General features: G+C 40.4%; 1 pseudogene; it reads right to left on the bottom strand.

Moving 5' to 3' along the window:
• Window positions 1–4,696: 4,696 nt before the first annotated feature.
• The window catches only part of LOC107655882 (nuclear receptor subfamily 1 group D member 2-like), an 11,535-nt pseudogene continuing 6,821 nt past the window's right edge, over window positions 4,697–9,410 (bottom strand).

The following is a 9,410-nucleotide window of genomic DNA, read 5'->3' as shown; positions in this document are numbered from 1 at the left end:
TAAAGGGTTAGTTCATCCAAAAATGAAAATTAGGCTGTGTTTTACTCACCCCCGATGCATCCTAGGTGTATATGACATTAGGGCCTTTCGCACCATGGGAACCTTTTCATAGTACCAGAACTAATTGTGGAACTACCCACTTTTTGGCGTTTTCGCACCGCTGGAACTGGGTGCGATTTTAGTACCGGACTGCCTTTTTCGAGAACCAAATTAGCTCCTACTCCGGAGCAGGGTCTAACCAGCACAACTGGTACTAATCGTGACGTAAGTAGACATTGATTGGCCAAACGCGTATGAAAACGCCCTCACCCGCCATGATTTAAAACACCGTGTAAACATACTGTAAACATTGTGTCAACTTATTTCGCAAGTATGGAGAACAGAGATAGATGGACAGACGCTGAAGTGCAGGCACTTGTAGCAAATGTAGCACTGCCAGTTGTCGTTGGAGATTCTTAGTCCTCCTTTCCGTTCTTTCAATCGCTTTACGTATACGTCGACATTCCATGTCCATTATTGTGAAACCCGCGAGACACAACAAAAACACAGCTCCGATCACAGCGTCCTCCATCCTCCTGTTGTTAATGTTGTTCTTCTTTGTTTCTGTTGTTGAACGCCGCGCACAAATGACGACGCTGTCGACCGGCTTACGTCACTTCTTAGTACACACTGTCGGTGCGAATGCAACCCTTTAAATGGTACTGGGAAATAGTTCGCACAAAATCGTCCCAGTACTTTAGTACTGTACATTTAGTTCTGGAACTAAAGCGGTGCGAAAGGCCCTAATGTTACAAGCCGAAGAACCCTTTTCTGGTACGGTTTAGAACCATTTTTCTTAAGAGTGTACTATCAGAAATCTAATTAGCCTGTTTCACAAGATTAATTTATTTCATTTTCATTTGGTTCAGGCCACTGATTCTTTTGAATTTATATGCTCGACTGTGTGATTTGGCTTTTGCTAGCTCACGTGTTATTAACAGCTATATTCAGCTCAAATTTTTCTGTTATGTTTCGTGCAAATTCAACTCAAAACATTACACAATACTTTATATGTAGAGTTCAATTCCAGATCTTGTTCTTATGCTCACTCATTATAAGTGATTTGAAATAGTTTACAACGACCAGTCCGGAAGCACAAAAAACCCTCAAAGTGTGAAAAAGGCTAATCTCTCTGCAAAATTATTTCTTACAATTTTCAGTGCTGTATTACTGTAATCTTGGGGCAGGTGTTTCCAATCCTGTTCCTGGAGATCTACCTTCCTGCGAAGTTCAGCTCCAAACCTGATCAGAAGCAGCTCAAGCAGCTCATTAAGATCCTCAGAAGCACAGACAGCTGTGTTTGATCCGGCTTGAGCTGAAGCACCAGAAAAGCTGTGTTTGATCCGGCTTGAGCTGAACTCTGCAGAGCACCAGAAACAGGATTGGCACCCCTGTCTTAAGTTGTCATATGCCAGTGAATTATACAGTTTGCTTTATGTAAATTAATAAATTCTTGTTAGATACTATTTAGGTTCTGTGAAAGTGTTATTCAGGCATATTCAGTTCTGCTTCCCACTTTGACACAGTCACAACTGGTTAGTAAAGTGGCAGAAGTATACAGCCTGCATGCCATCTTTGCTCATGGGAAACTGGTACTGTTACACAAGCCTACTGAATAATACACTGAACTCAAAAACTAGTGTCTTCTAACAGTGGCTAGGTGCCGAACATAACCATGCCCCCTGTGCCCCCTGTGGCCTATTATCACTGAGATGAGTCCAGAATTTTCTGAAAAGAAGAATAAGATTAAAACAATTAAAACAATACAAAAATTAATTTGTTCATCACCCTGTAGCCCAAGGCTGGTTGCCCACTGAAGCTAAGCAGGGTTAGCTGGAGAGCTGGTCAGTACCTGGACGAGAGACCTCCTGGGACCCCCTGATACGAATGTAAAGTGCTTTGGGTGTACAGATAAATGCCTCATCCATGCATTCTTTCTTTCTTTCTTTCTTTCTTTCTTTCTTTCTTTCTTTCTTTCTTTCTTTCTTTCTTTCTTTCTTTCTTTCTTTCTTCCATGCATTCATTCTTTCTTTCTTTCTTTCTTTCTTTCTTTCTTTCTTTCTTTCTTTCTTTCTCTCATTTTATTATTGGGATCCAAGCACTGAAGGTGATGGATCCTGGATGTATTTGTACTGATTTTCTTATTCTTTATGTTCTTTTTATATTTATATTAAAGTGTTTCAGTCGGTATGACGGATTTCCGTCAGTTCATAAAGACAGTCACTTGCTTCATTCCTGAATGATTCAGCCGTTCGAACGAATCAATTGAATGAATGACTCAGTGATAAAATCAGTGACTTGCCGCCACCTGCTGGCGGATTTAGTTTAATTTTTAGCGTATAATTTCAGTTATTTAAATCATTTAATATTTTTGTATTCCTTTTTACCTTTGTAATGGCATCATTTTCATCTATGTCAAATTCAACAATTTGTGTTTATAAACTTTTTAAAAATTCTATTTAAAACAATATAATAAGTAGAATAAGACAAATAACCCAGACAGCAACATAGTGTTGGCCCAGATCCGGCCCACATCTTGCCCATGTGAAATCCATGCGGGCCAGATGTGGGCCGGATCTGGGCAGAAACTGTCTGCTGTCTGGGAAGTTACCAATCATATGAAATTAGTATTAATAAATTAATTTGTACTACAGAGGTGGCACAGAAGAACACAAAAGTGGCTTGTAGGTACATTTTCAGATGTTTAATGAGGCTCAGAGGTAGCATGAGTGCAATTAAATTCATACATTAATGTGGCGATTAATGTTTTAAATATAACATTTTGAATACAGAGATATGATTTAAATAACTGAAATTATACGCTAAAAATGAAACTAAATCCACCAGCAGGTGGCGGCAAGTCACTGATTTTATCACTGAGTCATTTATTCAATTAATTCGTTCGAACGGCTGAATCATTCAGGAATGAAGCAAGTGACTCTCTTTATGAACTGACGGAAGCACTTTAATCCCTGTTTGCATCTTGGATCATAACTCTTTTCAAGTTCATATATATATATATATATATATATATATAGCACACACAGAGTAAAAATCAGAGTTATAGACATTTAAGAGACAGAGTACTGAATCGAAATCCACAATAAATATCCAACTAGAGAAACTAGAAAAAAAGTTTTTTTTTAACTGAAATGTACGTTTTAAATCGACAGGTGCCAATCTGATCTCTAAAGACCCAACCACAAAGAAAGCTGGATCCACTCTGAGTTTCAGTCTGAGACAGGGACTATAAGCTTCTGATCTCTCGATCTTAGACTTTAGGGGGAATATAAGGACGCAGCTAAATAGTTGCGATTAGGTTATGTAGGGGTTTGCACACGAATAAGATCATTTTAAAATGAATCTTAACTTGGCTAGGCAGCCATTGGAGAATATGAGTGATGTGTTTGCTTTTTCATCTTTTCTGCAGAAATGTTGTGAAAATCAGCCACAAGCTGGCGCTATAAAACGCTAATTAACATTTTTGCTAATAATTCTGACATCAAAATAGCAAAATTGTTGTCTTCTGAATCCTTGCTTTAAGCCCCAAGAAGTACTGTATGCAAGTACCTCATTTTTATATCTATGAAACATACCTGCTACAAAGCCCATTATATTCTATTTAATTTTCAGGATGAGTTCTTTCTGCAGATTTCTTTCTTCCTCATTAGTTGTTATGTAGAGAAATGCATGTTGTCCTAGGCTCTGCATCAAATATTTATTTTGAATTTAATGTGATTAAATGCAGAATACTTAACATCAAATGCCCATACTGTCTTTATATCTGTAACATAACACTGTCAAATGGTAAACACTTTTATAATAAACTGAAGTACTCTGGAGTGCCACACCATTTTAATCAAAGAACACAATGGTATATTTCTAAGCAATAGTAATGCCATACTTTGTGGTACTTTAATTGTTTTGTGCTTCATTATAAAAAGTATTTTATAATGTTACGGAAGATTTCTAGTTCAAATAAAAGCTGCTCTTCAAAGAATCCTGAAAGAAAGAAAATGTATCACGGTTTCTACAAAAATATCAAGCAGCAAAAACACCATTGATAATAATCAGAAATGTTTCTTGAGCAGCATATTAGAGTGATTTCTGAAGATCTTGTGACACTGAAGACTGGAGGAATGATGCTGAAAATACAGCTTTGATCACAGGAAGAAATTACATTTTAAAAGAAAAGATCATTTTAAACTAATAATATTTCCCCTGCGGGCACCTTGATATCAATTTGACATCAAATATTAGTCAAGACTTGTTCAATATGCTGTAACATCATTTTAAATTCAGTTTGGACTGCAATTTCTTCCAGTGGTGATTAGGTGAAAACAGGAAGTGAATCTCACACTAAAATTGGTTTAATGTTTATGTAGGCCAATATGTTTGACATTCAGTTTAAATCAAATCAGTGTCATTTGCATATCAGGCCTGTTTCTGATCCATTCTGATGTCTTTTCATCATCACTTGCCCACTGGGATGCAGCCCTGGTAAGCATAAGAGTCTTCTTTTCAAAAACAAACAAACATCCTAAAGATTCCGACCTTTTTGTCCTTTTGACTTCGATGCTTCTGTCTATACATTCGCAGTCGCACTTGTGACACATGGATGCAAAAATGACTAAATGCATGGAAAAAATGAGTTCAGCATTTATGTTTATTTTCTTATTTTATATGTATTGAATTATATTTATATACATACATATAATATAGAAATCTAGCTATCTTACAATGCTTTCACAGAGGAAAAGTGACAGACTGGATCATGGCAACACAACAATGACGCTGAGTGAGCCACAGGCTGAACAATGAGGCAGGAACAGCAAACACCAAACAGAACTCAAGATACTTCTTTGCTTGACTATCCATCTACAGCAGCTTTGAGATCAAAACCGATCCCAGAAGAGTTCAGATGCCCAGAGCTGGCAGGGTGATGATGAGAGGCATTGCCAGTGGTACGTTTTGGGCCATTTCCTGTTTCCTCTTCCTGTCTGGTCCAACGGTGCTCGAGTATGCGCACTATTTGTTTACTGCAGCACAGACACAATAATTCTACAAGAACTTCCACTGAACAGACTTGCCCAGAAAGAACAATAAAATATTGAAAAAAAGAGAAATGAACAGAATTACAATTATTTGATGGAGAGTGTTTCCTCCCAAATCATCAGTCGAAAAATCATAAATATCTAGCCTGAAATGATCACCCATACAGATGCATCAAACCGGCAGGTGTCAGCTATACAGACATTATGACGTCACTGTGGATGGCTTTGTGTCCCATCAGTTAGGGTTAGGTTAGCATGCACAATGCTTACAGTGATAAAACACGTATGATCTACTCCTCCTTTAGTCATTTAGCATCATCATCACACATCACTGAAAGCCCTACGAATCAGGACATATACACAGATGCACCATTACGCAGATCTAAAACCAGAAACATACTCTATGCAAGAACACAAATGCTTGGCCAAGCCTGCGGTCTGACTGAGTATTGGCGGAAACAAACACTCAAGCGGGCAACAATCAACTTCAAATGTCTGTGCCAATAAGCCAAATGCGTCACTAGTCAGGTAGCTAGATATAAATGTGTGGGCAGCTGAACTAACTCCGACTTGCTCAGCAAGACTCTCTTCAAACTCTTGCTCCATCACGGCAGTAGCTGACCTGGAAGAGAAAACTGACTGTAAGGGACAGTTTGTCTGCATGCCACTTGTATTTGGAACGCAACCATCCACAAAATTGAGCTTGTGTAGCAAGAGGCTTTTGCGTTCACATGCTTACATAACGTTTGAGGCCTTAAGAGCGGCTTCCTCTGCACTTAACTACAGATTTGAAGACAGAAAACGAACTACAAAAATAGATCTAGTCATTAAACAATCCTGTGTCTTCCTGCCAGAAAGCTCCGATTAGAAGCTTGTTCCACATTCTTCCGCATTTGTTTTTCGCTTCTCGTTTTTGCTTCCAAACTGTGCTTTGTGTACTTCGTTTCTCGTTTGCTTGTGGGAATATCCCTTCATAATCTCCCCTAAACAACACACGGCATTCATACGTCCTCTTCTCTGAAAGTATTAAAAGACCAACAAGGAACAATCACATGTCACTTATTGCACAGGCAGTATAGATCTAGAAACCAATTCAAGGTGCCTCTGCACGCACACAAACCGCGTAATCGTACAAACTCTCGTAAGCATCTACAACGAAACCCCTCCAGTTTGTGTCTGCGAGTCGTGTGTGTTAGCACGAGCAGAGGCGTTTTACAGTACTACGAAACCCCCACCCCCCCCCATCCCATCCCATGTTTAACCAGCAGTCCTTTGAATGTCATGGGGAGAAGTGTCAGGAAAGGGGCATTGAGTAAGAGCAAGCTCCCCATTGGATACGTGGGCCGCAGGAACAGGCCTGGAGGCACTGGAGATGGATGGGAGGGGGGGTAGTGTGGTCCACAGTTATGAGGGTTGATGGGTGCTCAGGGGTGGACCTTGAAGGCCAAGAGCTACTCAGAGTGCATGTTGTTGAGCGAGCGCAGGTCCGGCAGCTTGAGGAGCAGTTTAGTGAAGATGGCGAGCTCGGTGGGGTGGTTCTTGGTGATCAAGCTGCGCAGCGCTCGAATCAGTTTCCTGAAGGGCCTCGACTGAGTTGAGGTTCTCGAGACCAGAGCGATCTATTGGAAACACAGCAGGGGAATTCATTTAACACAGTAAAGGCTGATTTATACTTCTGCGTCGGACCTACGCCGTCACTGCAGACTAGCGGTTTGCATGTGTACTGCACGTTGACGCGGACACAGACGCAGAAGTATAAATGAAAACTGACGCATAGCCTACGGCGTAAAGGCTACGGCGTAGGTCCGACGCAGAAGTATAAATCAGCCTTAAGTCACGGCATTCTCGTATGGTCTCATAACATGGCACATGCATGCGCATGGCACAACAGGAAGTAGTTAATACCTGCAGACACTAGCACTACAGCTGTGAAGAGGCTCATCTCCTCCTCACTGAGGTTCAGAGCTTGCAGCTTCTCAGTGAAGTCAAACATTGAGTTGAGGAGATCTCCAGCACCCATCGAGCGCAGCGCCTCCACACTGTACTTCCGGCCGCTCAGAAATGTGACCGTGCGCTCCTTCACATTGAACAGGGATGTAAAGCGCACCACCAGCACCTACAGGCCAAACAGGAAACCAATGGAATTAAACTGGATTCAGTCAGTTCACAGGAGTGATTTCAGTCCAGGTTTTATTTGGACATACCTCAAAGGTGCCGGCCTTCAGCAGGCTGACCTGGTCATGCTGGGACAGGTCTTTGAATCCTGGGATGCGCTTTGCAAATTCCACCACCTCTCTGACGGCTGGGGTGAAGCTCATGGAGAACTCCTCCCAAATACTGTGACCCGACTTCTGAGGATCCACATGTGTTCATGGGGCAAACCTGTGAACGAGAATCATGAGTATTTCTACAGACCACTGGAATTGTGGTATATTGCTATTTTGGTAGTGTAACTCACCAGGTGCATCCTGTTAACCCTTGCGAATGTTGGGACACTACAGCTGCCATTGACTTGGGTGTCACTGTCATTGTGAGCTCTCAGAGAGAGGTTCTGCAGAGACGGTCCAGCGGGGCTACTGTTGGGCAGTCTGACAGGACAGCCCGAGTCTTCAGGTCCCTGTGGAGCACCATCTGATGGAGGCTTCTGTTCGCTCTCTAAGGATGCATTGTTCTGCTGGTTCCAGACCTCCTGAGTCTTCTCTGTGCAATGGCTGTAGTTGTTAGGGGCCTCTGAAGGCACGCTAGCCTGCTCCTGATTGTACACAAAGGTCTCCTGGTGCGCTCTAGTCACTGTGCCGATGACCTCCTCCTCCCCGCTGTCAGTGGCGCTGGAGGAGTCTGAGCTGGTGTTTGTATCCATGGCGCTCAGCAGCTCGGGGTCAGGGCTGGATTCGGATCGGTGGCTCCTGGGGGAGGTGGAGGGGGAGCGGGAGGAAGGGCCGGAGCTGCTGTGCTCTGAAGCTGCATCGCTGGCTGACGTCTGGTTGCCCAGGGGCTGGCTGCCGTGGCTGTTGTTCATCATGTTGCTCATGGCGTTCTGCATCTCAAGCAGCATGTGCTGCTTCTCTCGTTTGGGAATCCGGCCGAAACGCACAGCTGAGGAGCACAGACACGGTCAGCTCACAGACTTTAACAGACTGACACTTCTGCTGAAACTATATCATCTGTCTGTCTGTCTGTCTGTCTATCTATCTATCTATCATCTGTATGTCTATCTGTCTGTCTGTCTTTCTATCTATCATCTGTCTGTCTAGCTGTCTGTCTGTCTATCTATCTATCCATCTATCTATCTATTATCTGTCTGTCTATCTATCTATCTATCTATCTATCTATCTATCTATCTATCTATCTATCTATCTATCTATCTATCTATCTATCTATCTATCTATCTATCTATCTATCTATCTATCTATCTATCTATCTATCTATCTATCTATCTATCTATCTATCTATCTATCTATCTATCTATCTATCTATCTATCTATCTATCTATCTATCTATCTATCTATCTATCTATCTATCTATCTATCTATCTATCTATCTATCTATCTATCTATCTATCTATCTATCTATCTATCTATCTATCTATCTATCTATCTATCTATCTATCTATCTATCTATCTATCTATCTATCTATCTATCTATCTATCTATCTATCTATCTATCTATCTATCTATCTATCTATCTATCTATCTATCTATCTATCTATCTATCTATCTATCTATCTATCTATCTATCTATCTATCTATCTATCTATCTATCTATCTATCTATCTATCTATCTATCTATCTATCTATCTATCTATCTATCTATCTATCTATCTATCTATCTATCTATCTATCTATCTATCTATCTATCTATCTATCTATCTATCTATCTATCTATCTATCTATCTATCTATCTATCTATCTATCTATCTATCTATCTATCTATCTATCTATCTATCTATCTATCTATCTATCTATCTATCTATCTATCTATCTATCTATCTATCTATCTATCTATCTATCTATCTATCTATCTATCTATCTATCTATCTATCTATCTATCTATCTATCTATCTATCTATCTATCTATCTATCTATCTATCTATCTATCTATCTATCTATCTATCTATCTATCTATCTATCTATCTATCTATCTATCTATCTATCTATCTATCTATCTATCTATCTATCTATCTGTCTGTCTGTCTGTCTGTCTGTCTATCTATCTGTCTATCTATTATCTGTCTGTCGGTCTACCTATCTATCTATCTATCATCTGTCTGTCTGTCTATCTATCATCTGTCTGTCTGTCTGTCTATCTATCTATCAT

The sequence above is a fragment of the Sinocyclocheilus anshuiensis genome, unplaced genomic scaffold (assembly GCF_001515605.1).
Source record: "Sinocyclocheilus anshuiensis isolate Anshui unplaced genomic scaffold, SAMN03320099.WGS_v1.1 scaffold1309, whole genome shotgun sequence".
NCBI lineage: Eukaryota > Metazoa > Chordata > Actinopteri > Cypriniformes > Cyprinidae > Sinocyclocheilus > Sinocyclocheilus anshuiensis.
Note: the sequence above shows the minus strand (reverse complement) of the source record. Positions and strands in the feature narration are given on the sequence as shown.